At 40.0% G+C, this 20,854-nt stretch overlaps 1 protein-coding gene across 1 annotated transcript in view; it reads right to left on the bottom strand.

Annotated features, from left to right (window-relative positions):
* CDH5 (cadherin 5) overlaps nt 1–10,034 on the bottom strand; it is a 30,243-nt gene extending 20,209 nt beyond the window's left edge. Inside the window, exon 1 of the mRNA XM_030026260.2 lies at nt 9,832–10,034. The gene's annotated coding sequence lies outside the window, so the exon portion shown is untranslated. The remainder of the gene's footprint in view (nt 1–9,831) is intronic.
* Between the last annotated feature and the right edge of the window lie 10,820 nt (nt 10,035–20,854).

Genomic DNA, 20,854 nt, shown 5'->3' with positions numbered 1-20,854 from the left:
TAAAGTGCTCTGGTAAATACTGACAGAAGGGCATATGAAAAGGCTGAGTGTGAACTGAAAATAAGAAATATATGGTCTAAGAAGACATTTACTGTAAACAGAATGATTTTAGAGAAACGGGTGAGGAAGAAAGTTGTAAGAGGTCACAAAGATCTCCTTTGTTCCTTGCTAAGAAGCTTTTATAGAAAAGGGATGTATACATTTGCAGTTTGTTTGCTAGAGGTCACCTCATCACAGATCATAAGACAAGCAGGGCGAGTCAGGTGCGGGATCTGATCTTGCATCAGTAAATTCTCCTGACTTCACTGTAGTTTGTTTTACATCAGTGATGTGCTTGATAATATTTTACCTGGGTAGATTAACAAAAATAAAAATGTTGGCACGAGTGGGGAAAGACTAGCCTGTAGCAGGCTTTGCTTATTTTAATCTATGAACGGTGCAGTACTACAGATGCAGTTAGCCATCATAGTAGGCCAGAAATACTGTGCTTTGTGCTCTTGTCCATGTTGGCTCTGAGTTGCTCTGAATGTGTCCCATTACATACAGGCATGACCTCTGGGACAAATAGGGAAATAATTTTGTTGGTGGTGCTACTTCAGCTCAAACACTATTCCTTACAGCACTAACCTTCAGAGGTGTCCTGATAACTGTATTAGTAGACTCATTACATTTACTGCCTGTTAGCTGGGTGTGCAAGACATAATCATGATCTCACTTTGGTTTACAAAAATCCTTCGCTGATAAATGCTGATTTAGTTGAGAGAATTCAGAGACAAGTCTATTGGACAGTCAAGCACCAAGGCCCAAAATCTCAAAGGTAGGAAGACATTTAACTTCTGTTGATTTCTCTCAATTTCTGGTTAACCTTATCCTAATGTGTATTTTCCAAAAACTTACAAAAACATGTTTGCAGTTTGGAGAGTGCTGTCTACGTTCCTACATGACTCCTACCTGATAAAGAAAGGATTACTTATAAAACTATTGAATGTGTGTTGCTGGTGTAGGTTCAGATTCAATTTCCTGTTTACAAATATACATTTGTTTGGCTTAGAAGTTGATTTACCTGTACATAACCCCTGTACAGCTTGGAATCAGCTCTGAATTTGGCTTCTGTTAGAATTCAAGAAAACCTCAATCTTTTTCTGGGAAAATTTGGAAGAGATCGGCTGATAGATTGTGCCTAGTTGTTCTGTGTTCTTCAGGGACTGGTAGCCTTTTGTGGATAGTGTTAGTTTAAGTACATCTGGGCATCTGAAACATTTCTGTTTGTGGAAATGAATCCCATACATGATCTAATAAAACATGTGACTGTATAGTATGTACAAAAGTATGCAACTTCCACGTAAGTCGGAGAGAAGCTAGGGTTTTTTTTTTATGCAGCACATCAAAAATCTTATGTGGTGAAGTTATCCAACCAAGAGGGACTGCTTCTGTGTTTCATGTGCACAAGCTATGATTCCTATTCTAATCTTTAATTAAATAATTTTTCTATCTATCTATAGTAACCTGTTTTTTTATCTGAGTTTCTTACTTGCAAATCTGATAATTGAGAAGCAAATTATATACATGTTTTAGTTACTGACTGGTCTCTTCATGGACCTTAAGGAAGCATTGTTTTTGGACTAGATAAATTAATAATTCTTGAACCACTTCTGTTGTTGAAATGACAATGCACTGTTTAAGTGAGGGTCGTTTGCTGTGGTAAGGATGACCTATGTGATGAAGGTAAAACAATACTTTGAAATCATTAAAATGAGTGGTGAGAGCACTGACTTTCTCCTCATCAGATCAGTTATGCAGTCTAATTGTTGTTTTAATGGATGACTGTTTTCCTTTTGTATGAGCATCCTGGTATGTCTAGCAAATAATCCACCAGTCTTAGTAAAACTGCTGGCCTTCTACCTTGCCCAGTAGAGAAATATGTATGAAGGTCTATCAAAGCCACACTGAATCATTAGGTGAGTTTTAAGAATATTCCCCATTTCACACTCTCAGCATGCAGGTCATGTATCATGCCAAGTGCAGAATCAATGTCTTTACTCATTTTTCATGATAATGTTATTTGTCATCACAGAAGCCGTAGAGATACTTGAGAGCTGATGATAACCAATTTGAAACTGAACAGATACAGTACATGAAACACTGAACTATGTATGTTTTGATGCTGCTTAAGAGTTCTTGCTCTGGCCATAAAGTCATATAATGCTTTACTACAGAAACTTTCCCTGAAGTGACCCCAAAATGGATAAGAGTGCTTTAAAGAAGCAGCAAGTGGTATTGTCCAGTCCTTCCATGCATAAAGCCTTTTACTTCACATACAAATATGTTAGTACAAAATACAACAAAGGATAATATGTGCTTAAGCACAGTGCCCAGTATAAACCCAGCTGGTAAAATGTTTTGAAGCCTATTTGTGATTAAATTATTAAGCCAATTTGTGACACTGTTCCATAACAAATAAATATATTATCATAAACAGAAGATTTTGGCTTTCTGTTAGTTGTTGACAGCATGGACAGCAATGAGTTTAAGGTCATAAGCTACTCTCCTATAGCTTCTGAGCTTTGGGACCACGTACATGAGGGCTGACTGACTCCTAAGGAGCAGCAGTATTCTGGTGTTTAGTGAGTATGCTCAAACGCACAAGCAGAGTTTGGGTGTTGGTGCAGAATATTATCACCTCATCACCATTGTGTCATATGGATTCTGTGCTCTGTTGATTTAGAGTGTTCCATTTTTTAAAATCATGAAGCTCATAGTACCTATGATTAGTATGATTTATTTGCTTTGCAGATGTTGCAGGGGTGAAACTAACAATTAAATGACAGAAAATTTGTTCTTGGCCACACGTATTTTGATGACAGTTGCCAAATGCTGTTGAAATCTGAGCTATTTTGGGGGATTAACTTTGCATTAAATACAGCCCTTCTGTTCTGAAGTGAGCTAATAAGATGGGTGGGATAAACCCTGCATGCATAGTTTGGAACCGCAAACATTTTCCCCTATGAATTCTTTGTCCAAAATACAAAGCTAAGAGGAAAATATCTCCCATCCAGATTAATTATTGATAAGGACAGATGCTGAAAATAGTGATGCACTGCCAGTGTTACAGACAAAGAACTTGTTCTCTTCCTTGTATCCAAAAAGTAGTTTCAGGGATGATCTTGCAGTCAGGTGTACTCATTGCTGCGAAGGGTCTCACTGACTTTGAAGAATGATTGAGGCTCTGTCAGCCTCAGTGGCATATTTATGCAGCTGTAGATCCAGCTTTTTTCTCACTTGCTTTGAGCCAATTTCCTTTTGCTTAGCCCAAACTCTTCTGGCTCTGGTAGGAGAGACAGAGATGCAGGTGTCTCAGCACTGAGCCTCCCTCATCCCCAGCACCTCCCACACTCAGATGATGATGTTTGATTTTTAGGGAGTGTGGGTTTGGATGAGAAGGGGACAAGAGAATCCTCAAAAAATTATTTGGCTTATCCCAGTGCAGAAGTGGAACAGTTCGGGTACATTGGAGGTGTTTGTTATCGCTAAAAAGATTTCTCAAGCATGTCTAACCAGAAGCTTTGTTTCCTACAATAAATTGTGTGCACATTTCAGAATTGATCTGTTTTGATACTGCCTCCTGGTTAGCTCTGCTGTACGCAGAGATTAGCTGAAGCTGTTACTGACTGTTTAAGAGTTTGGCCAAGCTGAAACAAAATAAGGTACAATATAAGAATAATGTATTATAGAGCTTCTTCCACTTCCCCTTTGTTTCCAGATAAAGCCTTAATATCAGAGAGGCTTCCCAGCACAGAGCTCCAACTGACGAGCTTTGATTAAGGAAAAGTCCCCATCCTTTGAGGAACTGCATGCAATAAATATGATTTTTTTTTTAAAGTACAATGTAGCTGTGTTTACAGCAGATAAGATTTTTTTGACATTTTCCTTCAACAAAAGCTCAAGAGCAAAAGTATCTGTCTTGAACACAAGCATCATGCACAGGTCACAGTAATTGATATTTATTGCGCTAACAGTAATCTGAAGCAGAGGAATCATGTTTAGCTGGCTGTGTGTTCTGATTCCTTTGTCCAGGTTATTCTACTGGGTAAATGAATGCATTAGTATTTCCTCTGAAAATTAATTTTGTGGCAGATAAAGAAAGCATGTACATATACATAAATCTCTTGTTTTCTGGTTGAGCAAGAGGCTAAAAAACCAGGGTGTGTCTGGATATATTTTGTTTGGTAATTAGTATTCAGTATTTTGCTCCCTTTTAAAAATGTCTAATTCAAATGTCAGTTCATTCTTCTCTATTTCCTGCCCTTATTCAACTAGACTTCCAGACCAGGCTTAATTAACTTTAAGACCTTTTCTGCCCATCCCTATAGTTACAGTCTTTTCCTGGAACATTTCCATTGTTATAATCTCCATGTGTTGTGAGATGATACAAATGATATTATTACTGCTCTTACGCATTTACAATGAGCCTTTTAATATTTTTACTTACAGCTTAGCTCTTGTTAGGAAAATCTCATCTTCAAATCAAAATAAAACTAGGGAAGCAAATTTCCAGCTGACAGTGCTGTTAAAGGGAAGTTGGAGGTCCTGAAAATTTAGGCTTCAGACACAGGGAAGTGTAAAAAGATGAGGACAGCTGTTCTAAGTTTTGTGACTTTTTTAGAGCTAGATGTTTTTTCTGTATGGGTTTGTTTCCATGTGGGAGTGATTGTGATTTAATACAGTGTTGTGTTGTGTCTTGCTCCATTATCTATGCACTGGCTTAAGCAGGTCATTAATGTGATGAATTTTACAACCACAGTCCAGAGGCAATGAGGGAACCTGCACCCAAGGAGAGCTTGCCTCATGAAACAGATTGCAACCATAGTAAGTGCTAGTTCACCATGTAAGATGTGACTGTAGGAGTGACCCTGTTCCAAGGCAGGCCATGCTTTTGTTTACATGTGGTAAGAGGTCTCTGTGAAAGTGAGAAAAGTGAGAGCTAGGGGCTTTCAGCTGGCTGGCCTGGGGACATTTCTGCTCACAGGTCTTCTCAAGGCAGCGCCCAGGATCTAGGCTGGCGGCTGCTGCCCTGCTGGGGCTCAGTGTGGTGAGCACTGGTGAGCAGCCTGCACCCCCCTGGGAGCTGACAGCTTTAAAGTAACCTGACTGTTTGGGAAGTTCTTATTCACAGCAGTGCTGCACTTGTGGGTTTGCTGCCTGAATCCAAACACAGCTGGAGATATTTCTTAAGATGAGGTGGGACTTTTTTTTTTCTCCTTAGTTAGGGGCTAAGTGGAATGTTTATTTCTCCCACAGCTCATATTTTAATCATGGCCACTGAAAACCCCTTTCTTGTGCGAATGAAACCTTTCTCTTCATTTAAACAAGCCGAAGATCAATCCATATAAGGCAGGTAATACAGCTCACAATTTCACAGCAGGAAAATGACGTAATATATTCCAAAGAGAAATGTGCCCCTTTCTTCCTGTTTGAAACTTAAGTCATCTCCAAGTCCAATTACTGGAGGATTCAGTATCTATTCTAATTCTAAACTTTTACCAAGGTTGCTGCTAGCTAATCTAGTGTACAAAGCAAATGTGTTTGTTAAATGGTGCTACAGATGATAGAGCTCTGCAATAGCTTTGTCACTGTCAAGTTCACATTATTGTGTTAGTAAAATGAACCCATTACAAAAAGCATTCCTGCTTTTTGTGCTCTCTGCTTTCTGCCCTCACTTCTTAATTTCTGTGCTGGATATGTGTTTTGGGTGGAGTGCATTGGTAATCTGGATGATATGAAAATGTGCATAGTGTAGCAGTATTTGTTTATGTTATAATGACAGCCTAAAAACCTAAATTAACAGTACTGAGCAAATAGACAATATATACTAATTCCTTTTAGGTTTGGATTCATAGATTAGGTGGTGACAAGTCTGATACCTTATTAGTAGTATTGATTGGTTGGCCTAACCTTAATATGAGTAAACTGGTTCTCTTGCAGACAGATCATATATATCTGAAAGATAATGACAATAAAAGTCAGTAAGATAATGCAAATCTCCTCTGAATTCAGGTCTAGGACTGGAGGTAGGCGGAGGGATTATCCCACAAAAAGAATGGAGAAGCTAACCTAAAACTCTGTGCCAGTGGAGATTCTGCCAATGAAGCTGAACCTATCACAGGAACAATTCCCATCAATGGCAGGATTTCCTATCATTTGCATGAAAGCAGCATTAGGCGCTTAGTCTCCTCAAGCGGTATGTTGTAAGGTAGAACTTGCACTCCTAGAGGATTTCCAGAACACAAATTCATAGCAGATAACATCATAAAAGGAAGGGGAAAAGGAAGACTGATCCTACCAAAGCATTGCTTAGAAATGTGGATAAAGGCAGAAGAAGGAATTCAACTGTATCCTCCAGACGTAGTGTGGAAGTGGAATTTCCCTTTATGCTGTCATACACAATAAGGACAAGGGCCTGTGTGTGCCGCAGATAACCCACCTTGCGCCCTGTGAACTTTGCCAGGTGTCAGGAGGACCATTCCAGATGTCGCTGGTGGGCTTGGGGAGAGAGGAGGATGCAGAGAAATGGATGACTTTAGTGGGGGCAAAGCCAGATGGGCTACTGCTAATTTGTGGAGACTGGTAGTAGGCTTTTTAAAAGAACATGTAATAGAAACAGGGGGCTCTTTCTCCTGAAGTTTTGGCAGAGGATGGTGGTGAAATCCCACAGGAACAGGAGGGTTTTGATGACAACAAGACTGGGACAATAAAACTAACCTTTTTGGATTTTGAAAAATGAAGAATTTAAAACATTTCTGCTTTTGTTCTACCTCTATGGTGGTGCTCTGTAACTCCTTGCATTTCAGGTAACAATGTTAGGGCAGAAGAATACTCTTTCCTCTCCACTGGTGTTTTGGAAAGGTTCCCGTACAATTTCTGCAGTGTGTCCCCAGGTAATCATGCTTGCCTTTTCTCTAAAATATCAGTCATTTTTCACTACAAGTTCTGGACCCTTTAATGGATGATACTTGATAACACTTTCACATGCAGCTCCTAATCTTTTGTAAGACAGTTTTGCTGTCTATCTCACACAAAAAGACTTGTCTGGAGAAAACTCTGCCAGAGTGTGCACCCACCTGTTTGACTCTTTCTGGTTTACTGATTGTAAATCTTCACTTGGATATACTCAGAGTACCAAAACTGAAGCGTAGGCAGTGTGAACACCTGGAATGGACAGATTAAGTTTCCCCTCTGCCCAGCCCTGGAAAACACAGCTCTTGAACTGTTCCAGTTCTGTGGATGTCCGTGGGCTTTAACTAGCACCTAGGAGGGCTGGGCTGCAAATCTCACTGCCTGCCTAACAGCTATGTGTGTAGCACCATATGTACAAAATAGACTCATGGCACACCAGTCATGTCAGGACTAAACTTTGAGGGATTTTTAATTTGTAAACCCACAAGGATAACAAAGGGAAAGACACTTGTTTAAAAAAAAAAACCACCAAAACATTTTCATGGCCAACAGATTTCTCACAGAGAACCTCTTAGTTTCTTCGTGGCGCTAACATTTGAACCTCTGAATTACAAACTTCTAGAACCTGAACAAAAACCAGAATTATGAATGCGTGACAAAATAACCATGAAGATTCCTTACAGAAGGCTCAGCTGCTAGAAATAATGTTACCTCTAGTTTGTGAACCTCTGCTTTCTTAGAAAATCAGCTGGCCTGATTTAAGCCTGTAGTTCTGTAGACATTTACCCTGACAAGAAAAAAGAATTTTAAAAAAGTTTTTCCATTTTTCATTTGAAATATTAATTGAAGTAACTCATTTATGGATGGACAGTGAAGTCCTTTGTTCCATAAGTGCTATAAAGCAGAGGAGCTTATAAACCATCCCCAGTGATTTTTACCTATATCCTGTTTTCAGTTGTTTTACTCAACAGAGGCAGGATGTGAAGCAAACCTGGCAACAAACCTGTTAACTGTTTGGGTGGAACTTTCTCTGCCTAAGGTGCCTCTTTAGCACTGAGCCCTGCATCTAGCGCTCTGCAAGCTCCAGACTGCTGAGTGACATGTAGCTATTTCATGGCATAATTTCAGTGTTAGCATTTGTTTTAAAACGTTTAAGAAATAGTTGTATGATCTTATGTTAAAGAGCAAAGCTTTGGGAAATATTTCTTGTTGCAATGCAGTGCAGAAGCATTGTAGCACTGCAGAAAAATAAAGCCCAGGTTTGTGGACAAAGCAGGAATGATTTGTTAATTGAGTTTATCTTTTGCTTCAAATTAATTTGTTTTATTGTTTGTAATTTCACATTCTTCTCTATAGTATACTGTACTGTTCTAAGTCTTTCATATGCTAAATTAATCCTGTGTCCTTTTTTCCTGTTGGTCACCCCTTATTTAAGGATAAAAAGTAAGTCCTGGAGATGCACAGATAAACTGCAAGTCAGCATGTCTGTGATTTGTTTCTGGTGTATTGGTTGTTGTTACAAGGCACAAATTAGCCTAAGATGAGAAGCTTTTGTAAATCATTGGAGTATCCTTGCTTTTGTCTAATATTTTTTCCTACATGAACATCTATAATACTGTATGCTTTTACAAATGCTGATATAATGATTTATAATCAGTGGAGGCAGGAACACATTGATTAACTATACCTTTGTTAACTGCAGTAGCAGCCAACTTTTAAAGTTTTCGGTAGCTAAGAATGGAACAGATTTTCTCACAGAAATTCATCTTCTTCCATATCTTTTTTTTCCTTGCATTTCTTTCCTTCCTTTATCTTTATTACAGTGTGACAAGCAGCACAGTAAGGTACTGTGCACACTGACAGTGCCGCTATTGCAGAATAGAGTTCTTAAAGAAAAAAGCAGTATCAGTTCATCTCCTATGCATAAATGCTTTGTCTCTGCAAGCTGTGCAGCAAACTTGTTAGCTCAGGGACTTGCTACACTATCTTTAGGACAAGATAAAAGCCTTTTCAACAAACTTCTTGTATCAAGCCACTGCTCATAAAGTATCTCATCAGAAAAAATGGTTCTTTTTGGACCACTGAGATCAAGAAACTTCTAAAACAAGAATTGCTGGTATTTTAGAACAGGGGCTGTAAAAGCCGGTAGTCCAGGGTTAGGGTCCTAAAGTGCCTGGGCCAGTTTAAACCTGAGATTTGGGAGACCAAGTCACTGACATGTTTATGTAAACTCCCCTCTAAGCCTTAAACAAGTCTCTTGCAGGAGAGATATGCCAAAGCTGGCTAGTATACATGGTGGCTTTCACCTCCTCTTGGCATTGGTCACAATAAAGCCATAACACCTTAAAGACAGATACCAAGTCACCCCCCACTTTGAAAAAACTTATTGAATCAAATCATAGCACAGCATACACCTGCTCACTCAAAACAGTACTAAGCCTGTAACTGTCCACACTGCAAGTGAAATCCTTTCCTAAAGGGTTTACAGGGGCAACTTGCAGTATCATTTCTTTCCCTTTTCTGTTATGAATGAGCATCAGCAATATAATCTAAATATTACAAAACAGAACTACAAAAAAGCATAAGATGTCTCTTCTTTTAAACATCTGGGAATATTGTGGTGTAGCCCAAGAAAGCCAGAGATTTTCTTCTTCCAGTGTCAATTGTAAACAGCTCTGCTGTTGTCTGCACTTAATTTGGTTTAAGTGCCATCAATGTTAGGTGCAAAGGATTCTGTGGATATGTATAAAATTCATAGCCTGTCTGCTGGTATTTCTTAAATTATTTAAGACATTAGAAGAGATTTTTGGTGGAGGTGAAAAAACCTTTGAAATGAACTTCATAGCTGAAGGACAGCAAATAGCATTTATCCCTTACCTGAATCAGAGTTGGTGGAGCTTCGGTTTGTCCCCAAATCAGGCAAACTAAAATCAACAGTATCCCAAAATGTTAAGCAGTATACAGAAAATGAAGATAAAATAGAAAAATCCACTTCTCTTTTCATTAAGCAATACTGGGAGTGTTCAGCTCTCCAGTCTCCAAGGTTTTCCAGCTGGGAGTCAGCCTTTTCCCATCCTGCATCCCGGCATCCTGTTATTGTTCCAAGTCTTAGTAATACAGTGAGAAAAGGGAGTGGAGGAAACAAGATAAACTTAGCCTTATTATTGCTATACCTACTTATTTGTTGCTGACTCTAATGAGGGAGCTGAATAAAAGGAAATTGGCTCCGAGAGAAACACAAAAGTTGGTATGTTATTTAGTGTCATTTTATAAAGACTTTTAGGAGTTAGCAAACATCTGAATGGTACTTTAAATAGTGTCTGATATTTAATCAGCACAGACTATGCCTGTTTTGCACAAACAGGATTTTCAAAGCAGTTTGGAGATGTCCTATCTATAAGGATTTTTATACCTGCAAGCAAAAAAGTTAGAGCCCTCATATGAATGAGACTGGGTTCCTGTAAAGCTATGTCAGCTCTGGATGTAAAAATGAAATTCAACAGTATTTTTCACAGGTAAAATTATGACCCTGCAAGCAAGACAGTGTAGGTGGGCCTTCCTGAAAGAGAAAATGTTTGTAACATCTTTATTGTGATTAGTTTTAAGCCTTGAGACCACTCAGGGCAGATGGAAGGGAAAGATTCAGCATTTCTGTTACATTCCCGAGGCCGACTTGCTGGGCTGTGGCAGCCTGGGTGAGGCTCACCAAAGCGCAGGCGTCAGTGTCTCTAATATTGTCACCAGCATAAAACTTTAAGTCAGGATATTGTTCAGTGAGCCCAACCTGATGAGGCAGTGGGCTTTTCTACAGCCTAGCCTGAGTGCCCAAACCCTTCTGGGGGACTGTGATGCATTCTTCAGTGCCACCTGCCACTTTCTGTCCCCTCTCTGCATGTTAAAACTGAACTCAAAGGTGTATCTCTGGCATTGTACAGTACAAATGGAAGAGGAATTTTTTTACTCAGTAACACAGAAGAAAATCTGAGAAGTGTGGGACAACTCAAAACTCACTTTTTTTGAACCAGTTATAATAAATGTCGGCAAATGTTCAATGTATCTTAAGTAGGACTTTAAATAATAATGTTCCACAGTTAAATACTCTCTTGCCCCTATTTGTCATCATAGTCTGGCACAGGTGATGGCATTGATTTCCTGGCTTGCTAGAAGGCTGAGGTTGGTTAGATTGTTTCACATTTTTGTGATGTACAGCAGCAAAGATGAATGGCTTTTTAAAAAATTTGATACATTAATTATTCAGAAAAGTTAAGCAACTAATGAGGACACATTTTTCAAAGTCTTACCTAAGGAGACCAACTAGAGTTAAGTTTCCTTACAAGAAAATAAGCTGTTCCTGTGTCATTGCTGAGAGAAGAGCAGGGAGGATGTTGATAGGAGTTTTCCAGGGAACTGCAGTTATCAGGTCAGGATGCAGCTCAGTGATAATCTGGTACCCACAGCAGACAACGGTCCCAGATATGATTTAATTTTGCAAATGACTTCAACTGTATTTACAACCGTTGCATAGCCTTTGATGTTCATATCTGTGGACTTGGGAGTAAGCATGCCATTTAGCTAATGTAAACAAAGGATGAGGATAAGGGAGCCCTTCACGTCCACTGCTCAGAAAAGGGAAAGAGAAAACCCCTATGTTCTCTATATAGGCCCTGAGGCAACAGGCCTAGATTATCAAGGTCTGTTTTGATGCCTGCTAAATAAGCTTTGTATTAGTTGACTTGTTTTATCTGAACTGAGAAGTTCAAGGAATGAAGTGAGAAAGTTTCTAAAGGCATTTTCAGCATGCTCTGTTTCAGATCTTAGTAGAATAACTGAAAACCATTTATAAGCTTTGAGGAAGATACGCTGATTTAAATTTTAGAAACCTGATTTAATATCTCAAAACCTTCCACATTATGCTTTATAGATTTCATCTCTGCTGAACTGATTCTTTAAGTCTTCTTTCTGGCTATGAGGAAATGTCCATTGAGATTTTACCGAATTAAGAACCTACCTTTGCAGCCCTCTCCGAGAGGTGGCAAAGCTCCTAATGGTTTAGACCACTCCACACCCTCTGGTTAATCCCAGACATTTGCACTGCTGTGCTTGCTAGGCAGTGAATTTCATCACAAAACTGCTGATTCAAAATGCTAGCAAGCAGGTTTTCTTGTAGATTTTAGACTTTCAGACTTCTTTATCATTAGGGCCAAATCATATGACTTTGGAAGAATTCCTTGGTGACTGGTGTCTAGCAAGCAAGGGGATAATGTTTTAAACCAAATATTATTAATTCACACTAAGTTTTGCTAACGAGAAACATCCTGTGCATGATTGGACAACATTGGCAGGTATAGTTACATTTTAGGTGCCTTATTTTATGTATGAAATCTTATTTAATAGTCAAACGTCTGGCAGTGAAAGGAATAGGTTAAAAATGAATAGAATCCCTAGCATCTAACAACTTTTCCACTACTCTGTGTGACTCATGGATGGAGCTGGTGGCACAAGTAAAAGGAGCGATAAGTATTTACTTGGCATTTCACAGTGTTTGTCTTCCATTCCTTTTTCCAAATGACACCAGGCCTTTTTCATTGGTCTGTCTAGCACTGCTGTACAAGTTTTCTTCCACGTTATATCCGGCTGTCCCTCCTGGATCATTTGCTCTTTTCCCTGAGGTTATCCCCACAGATGTTAATTAGCTGTTATTTTTTGATTTTGTGGCACCTGGGTTAGATGTGTCTGGTTCAGATCAGCATATAATGTTAGCTGTGTTATTTAAATGCTGGTGTCTGAGCAATCTTCCAGACTATTTATGCTAGTAAAGTTTAAAATAGTCTTTCCTTTCTTGTATAAAGGGGGTAAAACTCAACTTTGCTTTGAAGGTGCTTGTGCATAGTTTGAATTTGACATTTCTGGGAATCTAAAGTAGTAACTGTCATCTTGCTATTGCTGAAAGGAAGAATGTGTTATAATGGGCAGGAACAGAGCCCTCATTTACTATGCTAAATCTATTAAATTTGACTGCTCTCACTATACACAGATACCTGTGAGTGTGTTAGTATAGTTAATGGAATTGATAACTGCACAGAATAGATGCAAGATTAAAGCTTGCGTCTTTCTTCAGAATTGTATTTTATCTGTTGCTGAGGTGATTGGTCAGGTGATCTGAAACTCCAATTTCATTACTTTCTGCATAGCCAGCAAAGCAGGCTGACTCTTACGATAATAGCTTTTGGTTACATCTTGTTTCAGTTTTTCACGGTAGTGCTTGTTCGCTGTCCCATCGAATCAGTGGTCTGTGAAGTTCCCCTCAAAGAATTTGTGGAAACCATAGTTGTAGGAACAAGTTCATTGCTTTCCTAACCAGCACAAATTCCAGCAAAGTTTCTAAAACATCCCATGCCTTTCACTGAGTGAGCATGGATTTTTTTTTTTTTTTTCTTTGCAAGTAATTCTAGTTAAGGTGAAATTCCACATGATAAATAAGCCCTTTTAAATAAGCACAGTCATCAAAACCAAAGACAGCTGTTGACACAGCTGCAATTGATCATGTTTTAATTTCTCAAAAGCAATAGTCCTAATCTCCCTGGAGAAGGGCTTTACACTTGGCAGTACAGATCAAGAATGCTTTGTAACAGTTTATAAAGGTTAGACCTAGTAGTCTGTCTTGCTAAAACCGGCACGTTACAGGCACTGTGCAAGTGAAGGTCTGCCACCATTTGAAATTCAGTCACAGCAGTAATACTTGTGTCAGTATTTTTATGCCCAGCTAAGAATTATGGTAGGGAAGAGCATAAGCTTTCTTTCGGTTATAAAAATAAACCTGAAATGCTAATTTTTAACAGCTCAGATAGTCATTGTAAGATCCCTCCCATTTTTAATGTGCAATGGTATCCGACTGTTGTCTGAAGCCTCTCTGGAAGAAGCATTACTTAAAGTTTAAAAAATAACAATTACTGCTCTGTGTGGAAAGCATAATCTCTTCAGAACGTTGTGTTGTTATTTCTGGGACTTTTAATCAGGGCAGTGCAGTGCTCTTAGCCATATCCGCTTGGTAAGTGTTTTCCTTTTTGTCACAGATTGAGGTGCGTATCCTGGAGTGAGTCTGACTCAGCTTCCTTTTGTCAGGTTTGTTAAACAAAAGAATGTAGCTCTGATTTTTTTTAATATAAGGTATATTTAAAAAACTACTGAGGAATTTTAGTTAAAACTGGTGGAATTGGATGTTTGCTGGGGACATGTGATAGCATTTTTCTGAAATGTTTTCCAGAGTACTGTTATGGCTGTACCATACGCATTTCATTAAACTGGATCTCTCATGGAAGGTTAAATCCTGTGCTCTTTAATCAGGCAAATCTCTCATCATATATGAGACTTCTGGCTGCATAAAGACTAATGACTTTGCGTCTAAAATGTTCAGCACGGAATGATCCCAAATGATCTTGTTTCCTTGTTTGGAAATGACAGGAAAAAATAGATGGTAGAAAATGCACCCGTATTGTATTAAAACTCTTAGTAGCACTCTGAGCAGGAGCTGTAAAATGAAACTGCCTCACCATTGAACTGAAAGAAAGGAATCATGAATCCCTTTGATTTGTTCATTGAAAACACAATCCATGGGGATTTTAACAAGCAAGCCTGCAGGCTAACTCAGGCACACTAACCTTGATATGTGATTTGAGTTTGAAGAGCAAGTCTAATGCAGAGGTGTGAAGCTGATCAAAAATTTTCCAGAAACATTTTTGATAAACAGTCTTGATTTCAGTGAAACTTTTTCACCCAAAGAACATATCTGCTTTAATTGAAATGTCCCTTAAAATAGAAACCCAAACCAACACAATCTCTTCTTGTCCCACTTAAATAAAAATGATGACAAACATTACCTTTCATTCATTAACACTGCCAATGATTGTAGAAGCAGCCCAGCTTTCACCTCTGACTGGTAATGTAAATGGGAAGTTCATGTTTTGGTGTAGAAAAGCTTCTCTCTCTCTCTGTTATGCCAGGTCTGAAATGAGAGGGGTAACATCCATCTTAATTTTTGGTCAAGTTTGCAGTGCAAACACTCTATCTGTGGCATTAATTTAAAAAATAAACAGAACCATAGTCTGCAGTAGGTGATGGAGAGGTAGTGCTGTGGAGCTACTGGGGCAGGAGGAGCTGGGGAGGTTTCCGTCTGTTTGAGCTCTGTCTTGTGTTTCTCCGGACACGCGGTGTGCTGCGATTCCTCGCTCTGTGTCGTGGTTTAACCCCAGCCAGCAACTAAGCACCACGCAGCTGCTCGCTCACTTCCCCCCCACCCAGTGGGATGGGGGAGAGAATCGGGGAAAAAAAAAGTAAAACTCGTAGGTTGAGATAAGAACAGTTTAATAGGACAGAAAGGAATAATAATTAAAAAAAAAAAAAAAAAGAATTGGAATATACAAAACAAGTGATGCACAATGCAATTGCTCACCACTCGCGGACCGAAGCCCAGTTAGTTCCCAAGCAGTGATCTGACCCTGCCGGCCAACTCCCCCCGATTTATATACTGGTCATGACGTCACATGGTCTGGAATACCCCTTTGGCCAGTGGGGGTCAGCTGCCCTGGCTGTGTCCCCTCCTGACTTCTTGTGCCCCTCCAGCCTTCTTGCTGGCTGGGCATGAGAAACTGGAAAATCCTTGACTTAGTGTAAACGCTACTTAGCAACAACTGAAAACATCAGTGTGTTATCAACATTCTTCTCATACTGAATCCAAAACATAACATAACACTATACCAGCTACTAGAAAGAAAGTTAACTCTATCCCAGCCGAAACCAGGGCACTCTGTAAGGGATGCAGCATATCAATAGGGAGCTGGAGAGAAGCAGGGATGTGACCTCCTCTCTTTCCTTCCTACACTATTTACATAACTGATATGCGCATCCGGATACTGGCTTTCATATGACATTCTCCCCATTAATGGGTCAGATGTTGCCAGCTGCAATGCTAGGCTGCAAGCTCCTGACTTCAGTGGTGGCATGACCAAGTGTAGCAGATCTCAGTCCCTGCACTCAGCAACACTGGCTGTTTGACTTGTTCTGAAGTTGATGTCTGCTAGGAAGCCCTAAACCAGAAGATTTTAGATAAACTTTAAAAAAAGTTTGAAATAAATGTTGATTTTTCTTTCAAAAAGGACTGAAACCCAATTTTTCTGCCTCTTACTGTTCTGTGAGAGCCTCAGGGGAGAAAAAAGCCAGATTACTATTTGAACTGCAAGCTATATACCAAATAACCATTCCTGATATCGGAGAGATGTCATCCCGAAAGCTGCAGCACACAAATAGCTCTGTGATGCTGGGATTCCTGTGGCTAATCAAGTGCAGAAGGAGTTTTATCTTGAGAGTAAGTTTTTACAGTATTAAGGTGAAAAGACTAGGATGCAACAAAGAGTAGGTCACAGACTTGGAGTTGCTTTCAGGGCGATGTTGGGGTGCCATTCACCTCAGTGTCTTTCCCAATGCTGATGCACTGTATCCACTTGTAAACTTGCCAGGAAGGAACGTGTCTCACTAGTGCTTTGTTCCACGCCAGATGAGTCTGCAAATAAACAAGTTCCTGGAAAGGAAGCTGCATTGGGTGTTTACAGGACATGAGATGACCCATATCTTAAATGCTTTCCTTGATGCCCCTTGAAGTCTCTAGATTTTCCTTTTATCTTGTTACACGGAACTGCTGGCACTCCAGTGATTTAATCTCCGTGCATGAAGTCATGCCATTGACGTTAGCATCTCCTGCACCAGGTCACGGATCATCCCTCTCCCCCCGCCAGTTTCATCATGCAGGGATGGGCAGAAGCGCTCTGCTGCGGCACTTGGAGCATCTTCTAGCAATGCTCTGCTGTGCCCTATTAAGGCGCGCGCGCACACACACACACATGCTGTCTCGCTGCTGTGCAGCCATGGCCCTGCTTGGAGCACAGTGTGCCAGCCCCAGCTGGTTGGCAGATCACAGTTGGGGCTGGCCAGATCTCTCTGGCATATGGTTTCATGGAGTGGGAGAGAGGCTGCGACACCCTGCTATTGATGCGTGAGGTGCCAGTGAGGGAATGGAGAAGTGTGAGGCGTGGGGTCCAGGCTCCGCTGCACGGCACAGACTGCGTGTGAGACTACGCAGGCTTCTGCTACAGAGATCAGATGGACCCGCATCTCACATTGCTGCCACCCTTTTCCCAGGGGCACAGGATTTCAGACGGGGGTTTTGTTTTGTTAAAATAGCACATGGGAAAAGGGAAGGAGGTACATGTGCTTTCTATAAAAGCTGTTCATGGATCTGTCCGCTGGACTGAGCGCGTCTGAGTGTTTGCCAAAAGGAGGGTGGAGAGAGCTGCTCTGAAAGAATTCTTGCTGAGGGGTTGAAGTCTGGGAGCCAATGCACTAATGCCTTGTAAATTGGTTCAGTGACTTTTACTCATTTATATGCACTGCCTTTATTATACCCCCAGACCTAGGCTGCCTTATTTCTGGTTTTGCTGCCAAACACTGTGCAAATGCAGATGGTTTAAGTGTATCACTGACAGTCCCCCATGTATTGTTCCTGTTCTGCAGTCTGCATTGTGCCTCTTTTAGCCAGTGAATGTATGTGTAATAACTCCTAATGGCTTGGAAATCAGTCAGTATAGATTTTTACCCCCAACCTGTTGAAACTGAGCCATCCGTGTGGAAGCAACAGCAGCTAGTATTTTCCTTTATTTAAACACTGGAGGCCATTCTCTGCTGTGATGTTGTTTCCTTCTCTGCAGTGAAGCTGCTCTGATTTGCACTAGTTTGAATTTAGCCATGGCAGTGGAATGTGGAATATAAAGTTTCAGTCTTTCCCTAGAACTGATAAAATAGCATTTAATTCTTGACAGAAGAAATATATTTATAATTGCATAAATAACTTCCTAGCTTCCAACAGCACAGGGACAGCACAAATCTGATGGAAATCCAAAGATTTGAGTTTTCTTGTTTGTAATTTTGGCATAAAGAAGTACCCTGCAAATAGGGAAGCTAGTCACAGAGGTTGAAGGGCTTGGTCTATAAAATGCCAAATTTCAGTGACTGTGATCTTTGCAATGCAGTGGAAAAGTCATTTTTAATCTTATGGTTACCTGTGAATTGCTCAGTTTGATAGTGCTGAGGCATGGGACTAGTCTCCCCAGCTACATGCTAACACTTCTGAGCTGTAAATATCTCATTGCAACTCTGCTAACTGAGGGAATAATGCAGGATGAAAAATGTGTAATGAATAATGAAAAGACTCAAGCTTTAGGAATTAATGATTCATGATGAAATATATCTGCCCTGGACATATTTCTTTTGCTGATATTTCATCTTGAACGTACAAATGGTTATGCCGTGCCCATCCCTGTGCACTTTAACAGAGATTAAAAAGAATAAGAGTTGGTTACTAACATCCAAACAGAATCTCAAAGACGAGAATATGTATATTTAAAAGCACAATGGAAAATTTAAGACAGTTAAATCCTTGCTTTGACTTTTCAGGATTTACATTAATTTTGGAAATTCAGAGAAATAGAAAAATGATTGATCTTGCTAGTTTGCAAAGGTTGTGCATGAACACTTCTATTAGGATCCATCTTCCTGAGCATGCTCCTGAAAAAATGTGCTGCTAAATTAACTTATTGTGTAAAGATCTATTTACAATAAACAAGAGGGAAGACAAATGTTCATGAATTACTGCAAGTAGATTTGCAGCTATTTTGACTTGTCACCAGTTTAATGCAGCAGAAAATTATGCTGAATTAACTTTAAATATTTGTTTTGAAGAGAAAGCATAATTTTAAAACACTTGATTTTCAAAAAAACCACCTTTTCTGTATTATTTGCACACTAAGTGCAATATTTTTAAATGTGGTTCAAGTATCTGTGAAGTAAAATGGCTGGTAATTAATATTATTCGTGTTACGCAATAACTCATAGCCTCCTCTGAAGGCTGCCTGAGGTTAAACCAGAGCAATAGATCCCGAATCCAGGCCCTTCTTTGGTGGCTGGGGCAGTTCAGCCAGAGCAGGTCTGACCCAGACCTTGACCCTGCCCTCCCCTCAGACCAGAGTTCTTTGGCTGTTTCTGTGCTCTGAAGCACAGAAACCTCTGTGAACGTGAGGATCTGGCCTGTTTGAATATTGGACTGAAATGGCCGGATGTTAGCACATTTATTCCTCAAAGCAGTATAGAATAGAATAGACTATTTCAGTTGGAGGGGACGTACAACTATCATCTGTATTTGGCTTCTGCAAGGCTGGGCTAAGATATCATTAGAAAAAATTTCTTATGACACTTCCAGTGTTTCCTGCCCGCGTTCAGATGACAAAGGAACTGGCTTTCTTGAAGAATTTTGTTGTTTCCTCTCCTGACCTTGGCCGGTGTCTGCAGGTGTACAGCAGCACAATGAGAAATGCCTTCTACGTGTTTCCTTTAAATCTTTGGAAAGGTTGGTCTAGGGGAGGCTTGGATGAAATATAAGCCATTTCTAATCATCCCTGTGGAGCGTTATCACAGCTAGGGCTCCATGTAGGAAACGAGCGCAGAAGTGTTCTGAAACGTAAGCATTAAGTATGAGCAGATTTAAAAAATCTGGCTTGTTGGAAACAAAAAGGCACCTAACCCAATAGCAGTGAAATGCAGTGAGTCAACAAACTGGAATGTGCTGTTGGCCGTGGGTGATGTTCTTTGGTGGCTTCCATCTGGGTGGGGGGAGAAAACGCATGTGGTGTGGCTCTGGAGAGAGCATTTCAGTTCAAGCGAGAGGGAGTCCTGACTGTGCGTGATTTCACTGTGGGTAAAAGATGCCTTCTCCAGCCCAACACGGGAGAGCTTGTCTAGCGCTAAAATATAGAAGCACATCTGTGTGTCGAGGAGTATTTGTTTCACATTAAGCACTTTCTGACTGTCATGGCAAAGATTTTCTGTCCTGTCTTATCTGGAGGGAAAAAAAAAAAGATGTTACTGCTATCATTATAAAAAGTAGATTTGTTTTAAGAGATGTCAAATTAAGACTAAAGCGATGGGTACCTGAGCATGATTTGACAGTGGTGCTGCATCTACGGGCAGGCTGAGATATTTAATACACTACATGAAAGCCTGTAATAAAGTAATTTTTTTCATGATGAGTCAATTTACACTATTGGAGCAGACTTGATCTCTGACAATTATACGAGTGTAAATGTAAAGAGCTTCTACTGAGGCTGTAAACAACAGTTGTTTAAACACTTTTTACAATAATTTGAATAATAGTTGAAAGTGTAGATTTACTTCTTTAGCAGTGATTGACCAGTTCAGGTGTCTTGGGTTGTATTTGAAAAAATGTCGTGCTTGAAAATGAAGAGCAACTGTAGTCATGGATTTGCACTATTCAGTAAGGGCTTAGTGCATCACAAATCAGGAAAATGAGAATTTCCAGGTTTTGATTTGGCTTTACAGAGCAAGAGACCAGCTAACGTATGAGAAAATGAGACTGCTGTGTTGCATGCCTTTGTTAATAAATATGAACAAATATAGTTTGCAGCATAAATCTACGGTTTGTGTAACCAAAAGAATTTAGTGATGGAACAATCTTTGCTTCATTCTGCTTATTGTTGGAGGGTCAGAGACTTTCTTGCTTCTGTAGAAGTTGTGCCGATTAGGCAAAGCAGCATATATTTGCATGCACCTTTATTGATAAGGTGTAGCCAGGAGCCTGGAGTGCTGGAGAGATTCCTTGGCTTGTAGTGGTGTGGCATGCTGGTTTGAAGGGGATTGCTGGGACCAAACAGGTGGTGATGGTTGGGTGATTGCAGATATTCCTGTCACAAAGTTGAGAATTTGTTTTTTCTTTTGCTGTTTAGTGGTTCCCTTCTCACCCCCACCTTTTCCAGCCAACACACTGCATTTTCGCCGTTTT

Source organism: Aquila chrysaetos, chromosome 9 (genome assembly GCF_900496995.4).
Source record: "Aquila chrysaetos chrysaetos chromosome 9, bAquChr1.4, whole genome shotgun sequence".
In the NCBI taxonomy this organism is placed as follows: Eukaryota; Metazoa; Chordata; class Aves; order Accipitriformes; family Accipitridae; genus Aquila; species Aquila chrysaetos.
Note: the sequence above shows the minus strand (reverse complement) of the source record. Positions and strands in the feature narration are given on the sequence as shown.